Source organism: Netta rufina (assembly GCF_964035555.1).
Source record: "Netta rufina genome assembly, chromosome: 4".
NCBI classification, from domain to species: Eukaryota; Metazoa; Chordata; class Aves; order Anseriformes; family Anatidae; genus Netta; species Netta rufina.
The window spans coordinates 72,063,262-72,086,098 of NC_140127.1; positions in this window are offsets into that span (position 1 = coordinate 72,063,262).

Consider the following 22,837-nt stretch of genomic DNA (forward strand, 5'->3'; position numbering starts at 1 on the left):
ATTTGGTATGCTCAATGTGCTGCTCCTGCCTGTCCAAGCCCCAGACACAACTTGAGTATGTGCCTGTGCATAACTATACAACACAAATTGACAAATTGTTCTGCTGTTGAAAGATTTAAGGAGTTCTGTGATTTAGGCAATTGGGGAGAGGACAGTTATGGAATTATACTGAAGTTAGAAATCAGTAAGCACAGCTTATATACTTAGTTTGCTTTGTTTCATGCATTAAATAAATGGAGCTGTACAGTAATCATGGCCTTTGTAGTTTAAGTGAAATTTCTTTGCATTGGGTAAATACCTGTCTTCCTGTTGTTTCAACAAGTATATATAGGAGGTTTTGCAAAGGAGAAGGAATTGGCAACTGGAAGCTATAGCATGCTCTGTGCTCCCTCTGGTCACTGGCAACACAGCTGATGATCCTAAAAGAGGTCTGACTCAGCTTCTCTGCTCACTATCAAATCTCATCGGTGGTATTATAAATTTGTCACAGGGTATGATTTCTTGTATCCTTACCCAAAGCTCGTTAATCACTTGCCTATTTGCTGAATGAGCTTTACTTGTTGTCAGACTGGTGTCACTGGTCAAACTCACAGACAGGAGATAGAGCAAGTGAAATTCAGCCAAATATGGAGAAAAGCACTACATTTTAAGAAAAAGAAGTCAAATGGGCAAAGATAAATGGAAAAATGGAGGCAGGCAATATCATTACAGGAAAAAAAAAAAATCTGCTGAGGCTGCAACATTCAATTCTTAAAATTAACTTGGGTAGACAACATTGCATTGCATGCTGTTCTAACCCAAGTCTTTATCCATGTACAAAAATGAGGAATGATTTTCAGAGAAGAGCTTCCACTAGCACTCACTAGGTCTGTGTTCACCTCTCCCTTTGTGCAGTGTGGTATTTCCCCTGCTACATGATCTGCATGTTAGGCCATGTCTCCTTCTGATTTACACGTCAGCATTGCATTTCATCAGTAAAAATGCTGAGAATTCTGCAATGCAGAATTTCCATCTTAATGTTGTATTTTCAGATCTTTGTTTCATACAGCCAGAACCAATAGCTTATTCCATTATGCACAGATTTTATTTATGTGCAATCCTAGCATTATTTGCTGTGCCAAACTACCAGCTTAAAAACAAAAACAAGTAATAGCATAGGCTAGGAGAAACTGATCTACAAAAGAAAAACAACCCCCCAGCAGCAGCACAAAAGCAGATTTTTATTTTTTTTTTGCATGAAGAGATTGTTATAAGAATGGAAAAACCCATTAAGCAGGAACACTGATATGAGCACAGCTTGACCATTCCAGAACCAGTTAGTGGGTGTGAGGGAGTCACTGAAAGATTTATTTAATGGAGTTATTGTGATTTGTACCCACAGGAGTCCTACCCCCAAAACAACAAAACCTTTAATCTTCATGTTAGAAGTTGATTTTTGTTTTCTGAGTGTTGCATTTTCCCTCCTCTACGCTACTCCCAGCATGCAAGTGGCAAAGTCAGAAACTCAGTTAACTCAGTTGAATCCTGAATATGTGAAGGATGAGCTATGAAGTATTTGAAACATCTCTTCTATCTCAATAAATCTTCTAAAATTTCAATATTATCTTTTTTTTTTTTTTTTTTTTTTTTTTAGTGACACACCTGAATACTACTCTTTTGAGTAGTGTCAACTCGTTATTTGGCAAGCTAATCCCTTCCTAATAATTTGGGGACGTTATTTTATTTGCAAAAGAGTAATGTTTCATAAAAAAGAAAAATGAAAGAAAAGACTATTTCAGGAGACAAGGAAAGCTAAATCAGTTCTTGCTAAAATGTTCCAGCATGACTTTGAGAATTCTAATTTCAAGTTACTCTGTTGTTCTTGTGCTCACTTCACTGGCTTCTGGACACCAATGATTATCACAGAATCACAGAATGGGTGAGATGGGAAGGGACCTCTGAAGATGATCCAGTCCAATCCTCTTGCTGGGCAGGATCACCTAGAGCATATCACACAGGATGGCATCCAGGCAAGTTTTGAATATCACCAGAGAAGGAGACTCCACAGCCTCCTGTACTGGGGAGCCCAGAACTGGACACAGTACTCCAGTAATAGTACAGTTCTGCTCCAGTGCTCCGGTATAAATACCATCGTATCTCTGAATTTCTAGGAATTTCTGTTATATCAGCTACCAACAGATCAGATCCTTAGTTGGCGTGATTTGGCATTGTTCCATGGAAGCCAATGAAGCTAATCTGATTATACCAATTGAAGAACTGTTCATTTAGTATCCATGACTGATAAATACTGTTTAGTTAAACCACTGGGATTTGAACACAGCATGTTCTGGAGCTAAAAGCAACAACTTGGTCTAGAAAGTTATGATTAAACAAAAACTATCCAACTGCAGCTATAAATGAAGCCTTTCTGTGAGATGCCTTAGGGTACCTGAGTCACCCATATGGAGCTGGCAACTATGAAAAATGATCTGCAACAGATATCCATGCATTTTGGGAGAAGCAGTTGGAGGCTACGCACAATCTCCTACAGAGTCCAAAATGGCATGAGATGTTGGTGTGTGAGCATCTGAATCAAGCCCTTAGTTAATTTGAACTTGAGTTAGGAGGAGATCTAAGATAAGCACAACATTTAATACCTCAGACACTACCGTAGGTCAACCAAGATCCCCTGACTGCACTGTAGTCTTGACTGTCACATCAGCTGAGGAAAGGGCCAAACACTTGGGGAACATCTGCAATGCAGAAGGGAACACAGTACATGGATGCTGAGGTTGGTGCTAACTCACTGCCATTGGTCCTTGTGGTAGCAGAAACGTGCCCATGATCAGAATACAGAACACTTCTTTTTCCTATCCATAGTTCAGTTAATTTGCATGTATTCAGAGTAGATTCAAAACTCCATGGTAACAGAAATCTATTTGTTGAGCCCACCAAATATAATATGTGTTAATATTATGCTTTCTCAACATCACAAAACAATGCTTTCCTGTGTTTCAGTTATATTGTGTCAGGTGTTGTGTCTTAAAAAGTTTATTTCTTATACTTTTCTAAACTTATGTTAGTTTAAGCTGCCTCGAGCAAAGGATGTTTTACAGTCAGTCTTCAAATTACATTTTTTTTTCTCATTTAGACATTGAGAGTACTGTTAAAATATAACATTTTAACATATAGTTGGTTATTGTTCATAAAGATTTAGTTTTATTCATGGAGTGTGTATTCAGATACACTTCAAGGAAAATTGTAATAATACTGTTTCTCATACAGCAATAATAGGAAGATGAAAATGGGATTGAAGTAGAAACAATCAAGCAGAACAAATATCTTTTGATGACTATATTCAGACATAAAGAAATGAGTTCAACTAACTGGCTGTCTTTAGGTTCAGTCCAAGTGTATTCAGAGAGAAGTCGTACACTTGATACAATTTCAGTAACTGCTAAATCACAGAATGGTTAAGGACCATGGAAGGGATCTCTGGAGGTCCTCTGGTCCCACCTCCCCGCTCAAGCAGGACCACCTAGAGCAAGGTGCCTAAGACCATGTCCAGATGACTTGTGAAAATCTCCAAAGAGGGAGACTTCAGAACCTCTCTGGGCAACCTGTGCCAGGGCTCTGCCACCTGCCCAGCACAGTGATTCCTGATGGTCAGAGGAAGCCTGATGTGCTCCAGTTTGTGCCCAGGGCTTCTTCTCCTGGGCTGCAGCCCACGGAGAGCCCCCGCAGGAGCAGGCCCCAGGCGAGAGCTGCAGCCTGTGGAGAGGAGCCCACTCAGGAGCAGGGAGCCTGGGGGGAGCTGCCACCCGTGGGGGACCCATGGTGGAGCAATTTGCTCCTGGCGGATGGACCCCGTGGTACGGAGCCATGTGGGAGTAGTTCTTGAAGAGCTGCTGCCTGTGGGCAGCCCCTGCAGGCTCAGTTTGGGAAGGACAGCATCCCGTGGGAGGGACCCCGTGTGGAGCAGGGGCAGAGAGGGACCGTGAAGGAGCGGCAGAGACGAAGTGTCAGGAACAGACCACATCCCCCATTCCTCGTTCCCCTGCGCTGCTCATGGGGGAAGAGGGAAAAGAGGGTGGATTAGGGGAAGGTGCTTTTAATTTGATTTTTAGTATCTTACTGCTCTAGTCCATTAGTAATAGGCAATAAATTATATTAGTCTCCCTATGCTGAGTCTGTTTTGCCTGTCATGATAATTGTGAGTGATCTTCCCATCCTTATCTCCTTATCTCTTGAGCCCTTTTCCATTGTATTTTCTCCCCCTTTCCCTTTGAGGAGGGGGAGTTAGAGAGTGGTTGTGGTGGAGCTCAGCTGCCCAGATGAGTAAAACCAGCACACCTCCATTCAGGTATTTATAGATAGGGATGGGATCCCCTCTGAGCCTCCACTTCTCCATGCGGAGCAGTCCCAGCTCTCTCAGCCTCTCCTAGAAGAGATGCTCCAGTCCCTTGATCATCTTGGTGGCCCTCTGCTGGACTCTTTCCAGTATGTCCATGTCTCTCTGTAAATAAAAGTGATACACCAAATATGACGCAAGTTAACATCTTTAATGCACGAGACCATTAATTAAAAACAGAGAAGAAACAACAACAACAACAACAAAACCAACCAACCAACCAAACAAACAAAAACAATGTTTAATATATGTTCTATGGCATTTTCCATCCTTTTGGGGTTTTACTTGATTTTTTTTATGTCACTGTTTTGCCACAAAATGTCATAATATTATTGATCTGATGTCAGGTCAATGGCATAAGACAGCTTTGGAATGGCAACTGGAGTAGAGGGATTGTTAAATTTAAACTGATGTATCTGTTTGCCTTTCTGTCAAAGCAGTCCACACTTCAGCTCATCTAGCCATCTAACTGACTGGACCAAGCTGATTTCAGAAGGCAAAGCACCGATCAATATTTTTGGAAACAAACTATATTGTTCCTTTGAGGTCTTTGGTTTTGTTTCTCCCTGTCACACTTACTTCAAATCTAAATATCAGGTTATGAAGATATGTTATTTCACCTTAACATTGCCTTTGAGCGTAGAGGGTACGTATTGACATTCTTGAGTTGTAGGTCTACTCACCAGCAAACTAAATAACTAAAGCTGCCGAGATTTCATTTGATTTAGGATTGAGTTACTTTTCTCCCTATTGTATCAGTTTGTAAGAAATTTTTCACATTAACATATTTTCTTGTGATCCTTGAGAACTGTTCTTCAAGGCATAATTCTCAGTTCTCTTTCAGTTTTCCCGTTCAGTGCACCCCCTAATTTATTTTCTCAGACATGTTGGTTGGATTCATTCCCACCTAACTTTAGACACAGTGTGTTTTGGGGGAAGTCATCCTTCTTTCAAACCAACAACAGGAAAAAAGATGTTTGTTTCTGCTGACAATGCAGATGTCAGATGTCATATGCCCACACCTATTTCCAATATCTGGTGCTGTATGAGATGGCATACGGTACCTAATAAATCAGCCCGAAATACATGTATGACATAAGGCAAACGTGAGGCTTGTATGCTCTGGTGCAACCTCCATCTCACACAGACTCCATGTGAGATTCTGTAAAATATCTAAGATGGTAGCATTTCCTAATACATGGGTAACTGAGTCAAATCTAAATAATTAGGGAATTATTTCCTTCATAATCTTTTGGTATCTATTTCAGGATAAAGACCTACTAAAATAGACTCTTAAAATATGTCAGATGAATTGCTTCCTATTTTTCTCCAATGATTAGAAAGGCAGTTTAATATGGCCCCAGAAAGTAGGCATCTGTTCTATATTTATATTTGCTCAAGAACCTGACCCCTCTTACCAGGTGAGGGTGCTCCTCACATGAGTTTTGCAAGGGTGCACATAGAGTTAGCTAAATTATTTTTTGTCAGTCAAATCTTGTGTCAGCCAATAATACAGCAGATTAAAAGGCATTTCCTATTTCTCTTTTTCCTTCAAGTGTCATCACAGAAAATGAGTAAAAAAAAAAAGTCTTTATTTTGACATTTTTAACTGAAGTATTTTCATTAGTATTTCAAAATGATTTTGTCTGAAAAGTATTGACATTAATTTTTAAAACATGTTGAAAGAAGAGAAAATATTTAACTTCCACTTGGAAAAAAAAACCACAACTGTGTTCAAGCTTACTTTCCAGTTTGCTAAGAAAACAAATTTAAAAAATCATCAGATTAAATCACGTTTTGCTTAATTTTTCAAAACAGCTAGTTTAAAAAAATATTATCCACACTTGCTATATTACTGATCCTCAAAAGAAACTTTGCTCTTTCCTAAGCAGTGCTTGGTCTTTATAGTTAATCACAATCTCCTCTGAGATAGTCCACCTCATTACCTGTGGACATATTTTTTTCATCAAGACATTGGAACTGCCTAAGAACCAGCTTACACTGTTAAAAAGCTACACTTATATATGAATATATATATATTATATATATACATATATATATATATACATACATATATATGTATATTTCAGATAAAATCCACCATATTGCAATGTTGAGTCTATTGTACTCTGGAGTGCAGAAAACAGCGACAGGCCTTGGTGAGCGGTTGGACTTACAGTTCCTTGCTTCTGTGCAACTCTACTTGGTAGATCTTGTGTTTAAAAATGTGATTGAGCTTCAGGTTTTCCCTCTAAATTGCTGTGAAATTGCCTAGAAAATGGACCAGAAATGTAGGTGAAGGATTATTCTTAGGAAACCTGGCTAGAAAATTTCATTATGTCAAATGAAAAGCATGGAAATTCATGAGATGTTTGGGGTGTTGGTATTTGTCCAGAATGAGAACACTGAATCATCTCCTGAACTTAAATTGTTTTTGATTTCTTCACTTTCAAATGGAATAGAAAAACAAACAAACCAAACAAAAACATACACAAAATGCAAAATAAACAACAACAACAAACCTCTCCAAAATTGTACTGATTTTAGGTGTTTTGTTAATAACTCTAGGGGAGTAGGAAGAAAACAGCCACTTCCAGGCAGCAATAATTTTGAATATGTGCAGGGCCAATGCAAGAACCAGTTCTAACATGATTCTTCAGAGTACAAGGTTACTTTGTGCCAGCTGCTCCCTGCTAACTGTGGGCATGCATAACATATGAGAAAGCAATAAGCTACCTTGCACACCCCATAGAGTAAGACAGCAAATATTAATATTTACCAGGGAGCAGCTGGCACAGTAAGCCTCTCTCTGTCAGAGAGGCTGCTCTGCTCCCACATATGCACATTTGTCCTGTGCTATAGGTGATCCAGCAGTGACTTCCACCTCTTGGTGAGGGAATGGGTAGCAATTTGGACAATGATGGGCTGGTGGCATAGTAGTAAAGTGGAAGGATGGTATTATGGGGCTTGAGATAGGACCATGGAAGGAATCTGGACAAATTTTGGAAGAGAAATAGCTCTTCTCTGTACATGTAATGGTCCTTTAATGTCCAGAGATGCAAATTTAAATTTCCAATCTTATTCTGGAATAAATACTTGATGGAGTACCGGAATTTACACTATGAGTATCAGAAAACTTCTTCAGTCACCTCAACTGCATCCCAGTCCACAACCCAAACCCTACTGAGTTGATGCTTTACTGTCTCTGTTCCTGACATAGTTTTGTTCTGAATTGTAACTCCTTACCCAAGACACCTTTTCCAGTAAACTAGTTGTTAAGTAACCTGTTGTTAGAGGGAAATAATATATAGGAAATTGTGACTTGTAAAAACAGTGTTAAAATAATTCCTGTTGCTATTTCAGTAGAAACATGGGAATTGTTGCCTCTAGTCCAAGCAAAGATCCGCCTACTCCAGTCCTGTCTCTGGCAGTAGACAGTCATGGATGTGTAGGAAAAAACGATCCCTTCATTTGCTGTGTTAAGTGCACAACAGGGATTCATTCAGTTGCCCACATAAAGACATATATTGTTTCTTAAGATCACTACTTGACCACAGATGTCACTACAGAAGGGTCAAACACATGGGAGCATGACTGAATCATATCTGTCAACCCTGAAGACACCTTGGCATACTCTGTGGCAACTCAAATGCTCAAATTCTCTATGCATGGGAATGGAATGGAGACATCAACCTCTTTTAACTCTGTTGATAAGATCTTCATTGACTGCAGTGAGGACCTTAAACATCTGGTTCAGATGTAGAACTCCACAGAGACTGGAGTCAGGTCAGATCAGATGAAACCTGTGTATGTGTGAACATTTCATTCATCACTCCTCAGTATTCTCTAGGGGTCTCATGGAGAAGCTGTGACACCATTCTTTTATGCCAGGGAACCTCAGAAGTCATCATCAACTCTGACACACAATGGGGTTAGTGTGACTTAACGAGTTACAACTCATCAGCTGTACTGTGGTAATTGACCGAGTGTATGATCTTAACACGGAGAAAACATAAAATGCATTAACCCCAAGAGTTAGTGACAGAGGTTTTAGCTTGCGTGTCTTATTTTGCTCTTGTGAAAGGGCAAAAATGTGCATAGAGGTGAGCTGATAAGCAGCCACTCTGATATTAAGTGACAATAGCTCACTCCTACATCTGAACCATAACTCACGCTTTTAGGGGAGTACATCTGATTAAGTCTTTAAAGTGAAAGCTGACGGTCCGGCCCTGTGTATCTTCTTGACACAGAATTTCCTTTTGTGCACTATACTCTCAGGAATAAAAGAAACAATTTACATATTTGCAGGAATAAGGCTTTGAAGCACATTTTTGAAAGAATGAAGTTCTAACTGCTTGGATTTTTTTCAGGAATTATACTTAAAAACAAAAACAAACAATAACCTTCAGTTAAAACACGATACTTCCCTCCTATTTTTTTCCATGTAGAAGTGATCAGCTTGAGTAAAGCAAACATAAAGATTAAAGGCTAAGGAATCTACAGAAATGAACTCAATGCTTTTAGTATTTGAAGCTTATGGAAAGAAAAATACAGAGAATTTTAGGTCTTTGTACATTGTTTTACATAATTTTATTTATTTATTTATTTATTCTTTTTCTTTTCTTTATCACCTCTCTCTTTAAAGTTTGATGAATAAAGAAGTCCTGTATTGTAGAGCGGCGGGTTTTACATAACAGGAAGCTGCATCTGATCCTGTTATTAAGTTTCACAGAAAGGGAGTGTGATTGCAGTAATTGTCTAAACATTAAAGTCAAAGGACAGGGTGTTTAGAGCAAGACTTGCCTATCACTGATCACTACTCATTTCAACCTTTTGACTATCATCTCATCTTTTTAAGCCTTTCAGATCAAACTGATTATGAGAACTTCTGTGATCTCTGGTGACCTTCCTTAGAATCACAGGATGGTTTGGATTGAAAGGGACCTTTAAAAATCATCTAGTCCCCTTTCTATGGGTCATCCATTACTTAGTCTGTTATTTTCTTTTAAGGAATCTGAAGAAAATCTGTGCTGTCAGAGCCAGTCAGAGGACAGAAAGACCATCTTTGGGGCTGTTAAAAAGGGAAGGAGATGTGCTTTCAAAAAGTGATTGGAAAATAGCACATGAATGTTACAACCTGTGCTTCCAAAATGGTATAATCAGAATTATATCATTTAATGGTTTTCTAGGCTCATGCTAGCACTGGTGCTGCTGCCATCCCATCCCACCCCATCTGCTTCCACAGCAGTTCAAACACCCATCCATGCACATGGGCTGCAGCCAGGCTTTGTTGCTTTTACGGACCTGTCCTTGATTTATGTGTGCTCACCACTTCCTCTTACTGCTGTGGTCCCTTACACAGCTCTTGGGAATGTGACTCTCGGAGAGCCAGTCACTGTATGGCTGGCATTACCAATGTCTGCCTGCTTCACAGAACCAGTTCCCACTTGCAGTTTTTGGCAGCTGAGGCGTGTTGCAGCAGTAGGCTTCCTTGCCTGGCCTCATGCTATTTTACAGCATGCCAAAGCTGTACACAGGCTGAGATCTGATGGAGCAGAGAGAACTGCCAGAAGAGCAGCCTCTCCTTTTAGTGTTTGCAGCAAAAGAGTTTAAAGCATAATGAACTGGCTATAGGAAATGGAAACAGAAAAAAAGTAAAGTCCTTCTTAAGCAATATTTTTCAGTTATACAGACATTATTATTAGTGAAAGACAGGAGAGGTTCCAGAGCTCTCAGAAATTAGAGATGATCCATCTTTCAGAAATCTTTCAAAAGTTTCCAGATTGAGTCTCATCAGATATGCGAGAATTGAAAGGACATATTATGCTGCAAAGAAAAAAAAAAAGTATGAATTTCAACTGTTTTGCATGTGATAAGATAGTTTCACATTATGAGACCTGTAGGGTATACCTTGATAGATGGCTCTTGTGATGTACATTGGCACTATCCTGATGACTACGGTCAATCTCAGATGCTTGTGAGGAAAACATAATAAAAGCTGTAGAAACAAGCTGACCAAGGGGAAATGTCCCTCCTCAACCTTTGTAGGAAGAAGCTTGCTTGCAACCTGGAGTATGAGTTTACATCCCTTTTAAATGCCTTAGATCCCTTATTATAGTCACTGACATTCAGTTTCTTTATTTTAGCTTGGGGAATTCTAATGTTTTTAAGTTTCTCAACAAAATGTTTTAAATAGACAGGAAAAAATCAGGAGGGCAAAAGGCAATAATGAAGGGAGCATTTAAAGAACATTCTTACTCATGGACTGTTTCTTATAGGTTTTAAGATCATAGAAATATTTCCCAATACTAACAATGCATACCATCTAAGATTTGCTTACAGCACCTTGCAAAAATCCACAGACCAACACAGAAGAATGTAGAACTACAGGAAAAATATGCTGCAATATTTGGAAAATGGCAATGCCTATATATTTAACTGAATGCTGGGAATAGTATATGTTTGCGTGAATTACTGCTAGATTTTGAGGTCTTCAGTGTGTCCGTGTGTGTTGAGATTACTTACATCTTTTCAGCCAAAATTTCTGAGTTATTGAACAATAAGCATTTATTGATTTTTTTTATGAGAATATATGTATACAGATTATTACAGGCATGCATGTGTGTTTGTGTACCTACATTTTCTATACAAAAAAATTGTATTGGATAACATACATTTTACCGGCAGTAATAGGGTTAAGCTTTAAAAATGGGCTATTTCCCTGCAGTGCCAGGAAGTCAAAGATAAAAGACTAATGTTCCAGGTGGCACTATAAAATAAATAAATAATCAGGTTGCTCTAGGATTACAAAGGAATGAGACAGTTGAAAACCCATCAATATGGAAACAAAGACTGAAGTTACAGCCAAGAGTTGTTTCCTGGGTCTGTTAGTTCAACAGAGCAATACAATACGGAACAGAATATTCCAAATGGAATATCACACTCTTTTAAACATTATCTGTTGGTGCTTAACATCCTGTAATTTCTTTTTATAAGAAATGCCTGCACGAAAATGAACTATTAAAATACACCAACTGTTGACTGCAGTCTGTCTCTGCCAGACTGACACTAGTTTAGATGAGTTTATTTGGATATTATGTCAGTATGAAGCACTTGAATGAACCACATATAGAGAGGCTGATGCTTGTGAGAAATAGATTAATTGAAAATGACAATTAAAACTAATTATTGAGTTACCAAATCTGAGCAAAGATGGGAAGAAAGAATTAGAAAGGGCAAATCTTTCCCTATCCTGTAGCTGAATTGTGAAAAGTAAATAAACACAGGAAAGCCTGGGCACACTCTGGGGTCCTGTATGAAGGTTTATTGTACATCAGAAAAGGCAACTGCATTTCTTTAAGGAATCAGTATTTCCTTCACTACCCAAATCATGTCTATACAGCATGCAGGTTTTGTTTGGACATATACAGAGAAGCTGAGCTGCTACGCTCAGTAATGCAAGATTCATGAGACCAGAGAGATAGGGTGTGGGGGGGAAGCAGCTTGATTTTGTAGCCCAGTGATATAGTCATTCACTTGAGGGTTTAGTCTGTGTTCCTGATGTTCACATGTTTTATTCAAAGACTGTTTAATTCAGTTCTGGTAACAGAGTTTGACATTGCCAGCCCCAGAAAGGGAGGACTAGCCACAATGTTGCAGAGTTACGCTGTTTTTCTTTAATTTATTTATTTATTTGGTAGCACTGTGGTGCAGGGGGGATGAAATGTGTCTTTTTTCCAGACTACTGTCTGTACAGGCAATTAATTCTGTGTTGATTAAAAATGTGCATTTAAATGTCTACTACTCAACTCAGTGTCCTGGGATTTCTAATCCCTGGGCCACCACAGACAGGTGGTACCATCATCTCAGCAAGGCTTTCAGAAAAAGAGGGAGGCAGTCACTCCTGTGCCAAAGGGAGATCAATCCTCTTCCAAAAGGAGAATTAATGCCATGAGTCTAGGAAGGAGGTTCATACTGGGGATACTCTTGCCAGACCTCCGTGATCGTTAACTCAAAGCAATGCTAAATCCTCACTTAATCAGTAAGTGCTGTCCAACAATTGATATTAGTGCTAACTCTGTTCCTGGCTGTTAGGGACTTCAACCCTCTGTCCCAAACCTGTCTATAATGTTGGCCCCTCTGCACCATTTTCCATAAATCCTAATATGTGTTTGAGTTTTTGTCATCAGAATAACCAGTTACTCTCTGGAATAAGCCACCTTGAGTACTGTTGGCAGTTTTGGATGCGACAATATAAGGACATAAAACTATTAGGGAGTGTCCAAAGGAGGGCTACAAAGATGGTGAAGGGTCTAGAGTGTAAGACATGTGAGGAGTGTCTGAGGTGCCTTGGTTTGTTCAGCCCAGAGCAGAGCAGGCCAAGGGGAGGCCTCATGGCAGCCTGCATCTCCCTCATGAGGGGAACGGAGGGGCAGGCGCTGAGCTCTGCTCTCTGGGGACAGCAGCAGGACCCGAGGGAATGGCATGGAGCCACAGGGGAGGGTCAGTCTGGGTGTCAGGGAAAGGTTCTGCACCCAGAGGCGGTTGGGCACTGGTACAGGCTCCCCAGGGCAGTGGTCATGGCACTGAGCTGCCAGAGTTCAAGAACTGTTTGGACAACGCTCTTAGACATCTGGTCTGATTTCTGTGTGGTTCTGTGTGGAGCCAGGACTTAGGACTCATTGATGTTTGTGCAGCCCTTCCAACTCAGGATATTTTATGACTCTCTTAAGTATTTTCAAATGTTATACTGAAGGTAACATCCTGATAGAATGCACCCCAGCAGTCCTTGCGAAATGCCATGCAAGAAGCCAAATAAAACTAAACCAAAACTCTGGTATTTGTTGCTTTGACATCTCCACTGACATGAATCTTGTGCGCAGAAGTAGCCAAGCTGGTGTTTCTTCACACACAGATCAGCTGTATCCAAGCACAGTCCCCCACTCATAGTTAATGCAGTGCCTAAATCTATCTTTTTTTTTTTTTTTTTTTTCCTTCTTCTTGGCTACTGTTCTGCTGGTGGTGCTATAGTGGTGCTGCACGATTCAGCAGCAGGAGCACAGGACTGATTTGAAACCTAGATGGAGAGCAGGATGTGTAAGCACACTGCAGTGAGGCAATTTATTTCCTTTGAGCTATTACAATTCTTGTCTTACCTTGTCTTCTTTTATACAAACTTTGCAGTCTTCATCTGAACAAATTCAAAGGCATATAAATTACTATTCAGTAATCAGCATTCTGAATTAGACAATAAGAACAACAGAAACAAATTAGTTTTGTGAGTGTAAAATCCAAATGCATTTTAGGCAGTAACTATATTACAGACTCCGTTAGTTCATTCCATTGTGGAAGTAAAGACACTTTGCAAATTGTTACAAAAATATTTCTCCATTTATCTATCTGTCTGAGAAGCAGAACTGTGTAGTGACACTAACCTGTAATGGAACTTGAGTTTCTGTTTACTTTGTATCTTCCATCCCTACAAGGCACTCAGGTTATAAGGTACTGAGTCAGAGAAAAACTCAGCTGACATAAATTTACGTGGCTCCACTGACCTTCAGTGGTGTGGATGCAACCGAATCACACGTGGTAGATGAGCAGGACCCCTGGTGCTCTTGAATGACATGTGCCATTAACTACCATAAAGCAACAAGAATGGATGCTTTATCTGGAATAAAAGTCAAACTCCAGAATCTGCTAAATATAATAATAACAATAGTAATAATAGTAATAATAATAATAATATTTTTAAGTCTTATAAAAGAAATCAAATAATAAAAATAAAAAATAAATAAACCTTTTTGATTTAATATTAGAAAATAAATCTTTTTGATTTAATATTAGAAAATAATGGTTAGAAAATAGCAACTCAGGAAATAATCTTAGGAAGGAAGAAGCTCCCATTTTCTGAAGCTAGGTTTAAGGGGAAGCCTGTAAAGCCACCATCCTCACAGTATCAGCTCTGCAGACCCCGTAAAGGGATTGACTGACCAGGACTGACATTCCACTACTTCATGTTTCTTCCAATTGTATTTTCAAAGAAAGTTGAAAAACAGTAGGGTAGTATTATAAAGGGCTATTGTGTTTTTAGGGGAGCAAATTTTATTTAACATATCTATGTAAATTTTCATATCAAAATAATGATACAAATAAGTAAATATCTTCTGTGTTTTTAAATGTTAACTATGTTAGCAATAGTCAAAGAACAGGATTTCTTTAGGGCAATATTTATTCCTGTACATGGTACTTTGTGTCACCATCATGCTTTACCAGCTGTTATGATTAATAATATAAATTATTAGGAATTATTATCACTTGTTTTGCTTTGTTTCTATATCATCACACTGCCTTTTGCTCTATTTACTGTCAAAACAGCCTATCTCCTCTTTCCATTTTCCATTCTCATTGATTATGGTTTAGCACTAGTCATTTTGAATATATATTCTCAAACAAACTATCTATCCAGTTGGAGTTGTCATCCCCTTTTAATTTTGATTTTAGAGCAGTGCCACTCTCAGCCATGCTGTGGGTCAGCTCTGATACACTGCAAATGACAACTACAAGTAAAGCCATCATGAGCCAACAGGGACACTATCAATGATTTAATTTAAAAACACAAAGAATTTAGTTGGCAGAAGGGATCCAGTTAATGGTGAGACTGTAGACTTAAAAAAAAAAAAAAGTAAATTAAGTTAGTATCCGCCATAAGGAAGTAAACTAATTAAAACAGCAAACATGTCTGAAATGGAACAAATCACTTTGGACAGCCCAGCTAACAGTACAGTCTTATTCTATATACACAGTAGATGTTAAGAAACAAATTGGTATTTTGAAGTATGGCAGCAGAGAATTACAATTGAAAAATAGGAGAATAACATCAATATTATGCAATTACTGTGTGTCCGTGGTGGGGAAACCAGGCTCTGCAGAGAGTTAGGGGAGACAAACTATACAAATGTAAAAAGTTTACAGATGTAACTTAATTCCTATGAAAAGCTGAAAGTTGAAAGGCACATGTACCAGAGCAACATGTACACACAGAACATCTAAGAACATAATGGTTCTCTATGAACTGTGTTCAAAAAATAGGAAGGAATGGAAAAAGAAGTGGATCTATGACTGACAGGAATATAACTTCCTCTGAGCTTCAGGAAGTAGTGTTTTTCCAAAGAATTTCTGTTCAAAGGGGGACAAAGTGATTCACATCCCTGTGCATATGAATGTTCTTCATCCACAAGAAGTCTATTCATTCCTATTTGCACTTACCCTTCATGAACATGAATTACATAACTTCTGAGAAAAATAAATATATATATATATATATATAAAAATTCAAAATGCAATGAAGGTTCTTGTTCATGACCTCTATGTCCAGCAAACAGTTGAGCAACAGAGTTACTTACTAGTGAATTCTTCCTTCGTTGTTACTACTGTGTCAGGAGATGTTGTCAAGAATTACATAAAACTGTGTTAATTTGGTTGTTGTTTCTTTTTTTTTTTTTTTTTTTACAAATGGTCTTTTGAAGTTATGTTAAACTTCATACATGTTATGGATGTAGTATGATTCTTCCTTGTATACTGAGAAATCATTGTTTTTATGTGAACAATTCATATGCACAGTCTATCAGACATTGAATCAGCTGATACTCCTATGAGCAGTCTCATATAAAATGATTGAAAATATTTTTTGATTGGTATACGTTTGCATCTTACTTTTTAAGTAAAGTTACTTTAGATATTTTTCTTCCTTATATGAGTCAAAAAATTGTGTTTGTTTGCTTGTTTGGTTTGTACTTATATTTTTAAATGAGAAAAAAATGTGGAGGGGGAAAAGATGAAGAGTAAATAGGCAAACAAAATGAGAGCCCAGAATAAGTGGGGAAAAATATACAAATGTTTTCAAAATCAGATATTTTGGGGCTGTTAAAAGATTATTTACATTAAAAAAGTAGCTTTTTCCATTAATTTACACTAGCTATGATTTCATGCAGTGATTTCTTATTCCTGGTAACAATCCTGGATGGTAACAAAATCTCCACATGAGAACTATATGAAACTGAGAGGCACAGCTGGAATTACCCAGTGCTCCCGAGTGCCTGAGTCTATCTACCTGAGAGCTAGTTGGCTTCTTCTGAGTGTGAGCTGAAGACTGAGCCAATGTGCTGGCAGTGCAGATGACCAGAGAGTTTGGTTGTGGACATGAACTCAGACTGAGCTGAAGTGACAGCACAGATATAAACTTTTTCATCTGAAATTAAGAAAGCCTAAATTTTCCTGTGCTACAGGTTGGCACACCTACATTGGCATATAAAAAATGTAATGAAATACCTTAGATGAAGTTCTGGCCTAAACACAAGTGAATATGATAATGAAAAATCCTCATTACAGATTAAAACAGAAAAGTCTGGTTTTAGAATTCAGAAAAGGAGAATAAATGGTTTGAAGGAGAAGAAATTGTTTGTTTTGCATTGCCTCAGTATGCACAAAAAGAGTCCATATAAGAATTGTTTAAGAGAAATGCTCTGCATCAAAATAAAGATAATTAAAGTTATGAGACCAGCCTTCCACAGCCACTGTTTGAACAATGCTAATATCTGGTAGGAATTTTGCCTCAAAAACAAAACAAAACAAAAAATCTGATCCTTATACAAGACTAAGAAAGAAGGAAGGATTCAAGATGAAGTCTTGACAAAAGGACTGAACTCTAGAAAGCAAGCAAAAATTCCAATTCCAAAGAAGATAGATGGGAAAGCCTAAAGAACTTGGCATTCATAGTCTTGTAGTAACAGAAGCATTCTGATTTTATTCTTTTTTTTTTTTTTTTTAACCCTTTAGGAAGCTTCCTTTTTTGCTTAGAGGTAAGACCCAGGTTTTATAATATGTCTTTATGTTTTCTGATTCTTCTTTGTGAATTAATTGAGTGTTAATCAACATTTAATTTTCCAGCAACAATTTTTGTGTACTTAAGACAATATATTTGCAATGCATCATAACCTCGACAGTCTCAGCATTATAAATTATCTACATGGGTAAGTGTAGGCAAAACAACTTGGAAAAATCATACCTTTAGGTCTAGATCCTCAATATATTAACCAGGAGAGCTTCTTTTATGTCTAGTGGAACACTGGATATGAAACTCCTGCACACATCTCCCATTTTCTATGACTAGGCTTCAAAGGTTAAATCAGTGCTAAATTTAACAGTGGTAATGAGATGTTACTTTATGCTTAACTCTAATTTATATACCTTCCAAATGGGAAGAAGGAGGATGGTAACAAAATCAACGAGGTTGCAAAAAAGACTAGAGGGTGTTTTCTCCTGCCTACCTTTACACCTGCTTACACACACTTTCTGTCAGACAAATAGTTTCTTCATGTTTATATCTTTTATAAATTTATCTCATGTGGATTTTGAGTCACTATCCAGTTACCTTAATATAAAGCCTATAATTCTATTGAGATGTTTCAGAAAAATAAATATGTTCAATAATATCTTTTACAATAGACACATACAAATCACTCCCTGCTGAAGCTATAAAATGTCCCAGTAAATGTCACCACCAAAGCTGGCCAGGTGTGCTCAGCAGCTGAAAATCGGGCCTTGGGTAATACCTTTATTTGAGAAGCTCCCAAAGGAAGCATTTATCAGAAAAATGCCTTTTCTTAATAGGAAAATAAGCTTCTTCATAAGCATTACTGCATTCCTTTACTGATCAAATAGATTCTTCCTTATGTGACACACTAAAACTCAAGGATGACTGATAAAGTTAATGCAATAAATATGTATGTGGGGAGGGAAGAGGAAAGGCAGGTAGGGTGGAACAAGAACAGATAGACAAAATTCAATTTCACAAATACATATATATATTGGTATATACACACATATATATATCACATAGAAATAGCAAATTGAACTAGTTTTGCATTTTGTGGAGACTACTGGAAAAAAGTCTTAACTGCATTAAGCATCAAAATAAAAGGGGGAGGTGGATTTTTAGTGGTGTTCAGTCTTGAGAAACTACAGGTCACACAACACCATCTTCTGGCAACATCATCTCCATAGTGCTTTTGTGCCTAAGGGACTAATCCAGACAATATTTATAACTAGAATATCTAAATGGGATAAAACTGTGACAGGGAACAATTTCTTTACTCCAAAGTTGAACAGACTGGACAGAGTAGGTAAATTGTGAAGGAAGGCTTGATCAAAACAAGGAGAGAGGTACTCCGTTTAGATACCCATTTGAACATTAGGGGCTGAGCCATTTTGACATGAATAATGTAGATGAATGGTTGATGATGACAAACCAATGACCTCTTTCTCATGTACAACTAATAAAGGTATTTCCTGCCATAGCAAAAATTACCGCCATAATCAGTATAATCTAGCCATTTAAGATCCTTGATCCGTCTTTTAGACTTGGCCACAGAAAATACTGTGTATTGGCTTTAAGCAGTTTTGAGGCTGCAGTAGCTTTAAAAACCAAAAATCGCAGATGTGAACCTCCATTTGAATTAGCAAATTTCATGTATATTAGAAAATGCTTAGGTTAGATTGGTGTAGTCTTTGTTGGGTAGAGATTAGCCTTGTTTGAGCCTACAACCAAGCAGAATACATCTCTCAGACATGGAATTTTCAGTCTTTGTGGTTTTAAGAGGTGAATAAGATCCAGAAAATAGTTTGAATATTAAAAAGTGACAACAACAACAGATCTTTATATATGGCAACATATACAGACCCAAGCAAACAAACATAATGAGATGGATATTCTTCAAATAGCCAAATGTTTGCATGGTTGAAAATGCATATAATGGTAAATAAAAGAAAGCCTAGAAGTGAGCTCATAAATTGATCTCTGATTTTATTGAATTATTGAATAACCATTCAGCTGTTAACTCATTCACTTTTTCTTTTTTCCACTTCTCAAACTATCTCACAAACAATTCATTTAAGAACTTATAAAGGAAGCTTGGAAAGGTGTAAGCCAGTCAATGCAATATTGCCTTGAGTCTGTTCCCTGCTCCCCTTTTGCATAATAGCATAGATATAATCAACAAAACAAATGAGGAATATACTTAATTGGATAGATTTTTTTTTCTATTAAAGTATGAGAAATGTCACAGAGTATCTCTTTTTCTATCCCTGATTCATTTAACATGTCCCAGTGAAATTCCTGTAGCAGCATCATTACAAAATATTTGTATCTTCTTTTATGGTTTAGATGTAATAAAACTAAATAAAACTTACTAAAAAATATCTCATAGAGATAAAGTGCTTTTGGTTTCTCAAGGGGATGGAAGAATGTTTTTATTGAGCTTGCAGAGAAACAATAAAAGAAAAATAGCACCGAGCTAAGGTAATCATGGCCTTTTCAAAGGGTGGTAAACTGTCTGTACTGAGCATACAGTACATTTTAAATTGCTCTCCTCCTTCTTCTCTCTACATCTTCCCTATAGCCTCTGCTACTTTTTCCTTTAGCTAGATTATTTACTGATCATGACAGAAAATAATACATTTAACTTCTAATTATATAGGAAAAGCTTAAAAATCTTAATTTACTTTGTGTATTTGTCCCAAGTTTATCCACTGAGATTTTAGAAACTTTCTGACATATGTTTTTATGTGAGTTTCAATGTACTATTCCTCAAGAAAAAATTACTTAAACAGGTGTTTCCTGCCTTTGCAATATGCTAGCTGATCTTTGGAAAAATAAAATAAAATAATTTTTCCTTTAGTTCAGCATGAAAATGGAATTCTGCTTCTTAGGGCAATTATGTGGTGATTGCTAGCTTCTGTCTGATAGACACCTAACTTTAAGAGAACTGCAAGTGGTCTTACAAAGGGAATAAACCAATTAAAAACAAACAAACAAACAAAAACCCCCACGATTCATCTGTGAATGTTTGATTCATGCATTAGTCTAGAAGATCCTAGAAATTAACAGTGAATGGAAGCTCAACATATGCATGCAGCGAGTGATCATTGCAGTCTTTCCCCTATGCCAATCTGCAAAATTTTGCTACAGCGATCAGGAATACAGATGTGTCTCAACTGCATCAGCTAAAGTCTGGTCAATGGGGCCTCTGTTGTCTCTGAGAATGTGAATGGCAAGTGCAATTTCATCCATTCTAAACATGAAATAAGACTCAGACCTCCCAGGGTGAATCAGGAGGCTGACACCTATTGGTAGCATTTCACCTACCCTTTGGAAAAGCAGGCTGAAACACTCAAGTAATATGCTTACCTGGGGAGTAAGTGGACTGTCTGGGGAGATCTAAATTTTTGGAGAAATTCTGCCATAAAAGTCACTATGGAATAGTGACTTTAGTCAGTTTGGAATACTGGGCAGGAAATCTCAAACAAATCACAGCTGACAGATTTCCAATACCCATTTCTCTGGCCAGGCCCAAAATAGCATCATCATGAAGTCCTAGTCCATCATTTGTCAAACACAGTATTTCTACGGTGGCTTATGTGATGTGGTTCAGATTACAAAATCACTAGTATGAATGTGAGCCAGAAGTTTGGTGCAGAACAGAAAATACCACACAAGAGAACAAGACAGAGAGAACCATTTACTTATTCCCCTCTCCATTCGAACTCCTTGTGGTTGAACACTGACTGACAAAAATTCCCCATGTAGCTTGTAAAGAGTAGCTGAAGTGAGACTGGGGCATCACTTTAGCAAAGCAATTGTAATCTAAGACTAACGTATCTACTAAAATACTAGCAACTATTGAATAGAAGAGAAAAATAAATTAACTTCTATCACGCTGTTTGCCAAGCCTCCATTTCAAATGTGTTTCTTTTTGTGCAATTTCTGAAAACCAACCCTTGATTTTCCATAATTTGAGCATAAAATTCTGGCAAACATGCTGGCTTGCTTTCTTGATTAGAAATCTGTATCAGTGTCATTCTATGAATGTCCCAGAACATCACCCATGCAGATGTTAAAACATATATCAATAAAAATGGGAGGAACATTTTAATAGAATCTAAAAAAAAAAAACAAAAAAAAAAAAACACAAAACACCACAAAACAACTAAGAGTAGAATGTGGGATATTCATGTTTCTGTTGTTGTTGTTGTTTTTCTTGCGTGCATACTCAAAAAACAAACAAAAAAGATATTTTGCTGCAAGAAGAGGATATGTTATTGATCACCATGATCAGAGAGAACAAGTAACAGGCTTCATTTACATTAAACATGACATGAGCCAGAATGAAGGCTGTTCTTATTTATCTATCAGTAGAAGATGAACAGCTCAGTCTTTGCAGTCATAGGGTTCAAATTCACAATTCTGTGGTCTACCATGGACAAACAACAACTTCTGTTGTGCAATAAAATAGGCATCTGCATACAGAAGAGTGCAACCAATCTGTCCCATGGATCTAGGCGAGAGCAGGTATCTTACTTCCGTGAGTACACAGCTACCAGGACAGAAATCATCCATCTCTCATCTACCTCTTCATGAAGTAAGGAGAAAAAGGTCTGACAGAAGCCACTGGCTGATGTGTGACAAACAAAATATCTGTCAAAAAGTAGGTGAAGGTAATTCTGTTGTGGTGCAGGTGAAGGAGCAGATGACATGTCAAGCTGTCTTCTATTCTGTTACAAATTGAAGGAAAATTGAACTACGTTCTGGGTATATAATGAAGGGTTTACTTTACAGTTGTCTTTGTTACAAGCATGGACATTCTCTTATGAAGTTGTTCTCCCAGTCGTAATTAGAGAAAAACAAAAGAATCTAGCTGTAGGTTTATTATTACTATTGTTGTTGTTGTTGTTATTATTATACAAAGGAACAAGGCATTGTTTTGAAAAGTACTGAGCATAAAGCCAAATGTGAAACATACTGAGATTCCTTTCATAATATTCATGAGAAAGGAAAATACTTTAATTTCTGTAACCCAAGGATTTTACAAACGCACTGAAAGAAAATGCATGTAACTTTTTTTTTTTTTTTAATTGTGATGCATCAGGTCGTCACACAGTGACGGTGAACAGGTACATCTGCTCTTTGGAGAAGGGAAGATGTTAATGAATTCCTTCATTCATGTTCTTTTCTCAGTCACCTAGTTAGCATTCAGTGGAAAGCTATTGTTTTCTACATCTCAAGGAATAAAGGTAAACAGCAATTGCTTCTTAAAGAGACTTGAAGAAAATGTTGACATATCATTTCTTTGTGGGAAAGAGTAACAACAATAAAATGGCAATGAAAAGAGCAACAGTTTTCTAAGGAGAGCCTTTTCCATCTGTAACAACCTCACAATGGTGAGCCATCCAATAGCAATTCAGAGCCAAACTAGGCAACTTATTAAAAATTAATTTCAGTCTAGCTAAGACTGTAAAGGTACATATAAATCAGTCTTCCATGTTCATCAATTTTTTAGAAAGATTTCATTAGTTATTTGTTCTTTAAATTTGTAATCCCACCACTGGGATAGA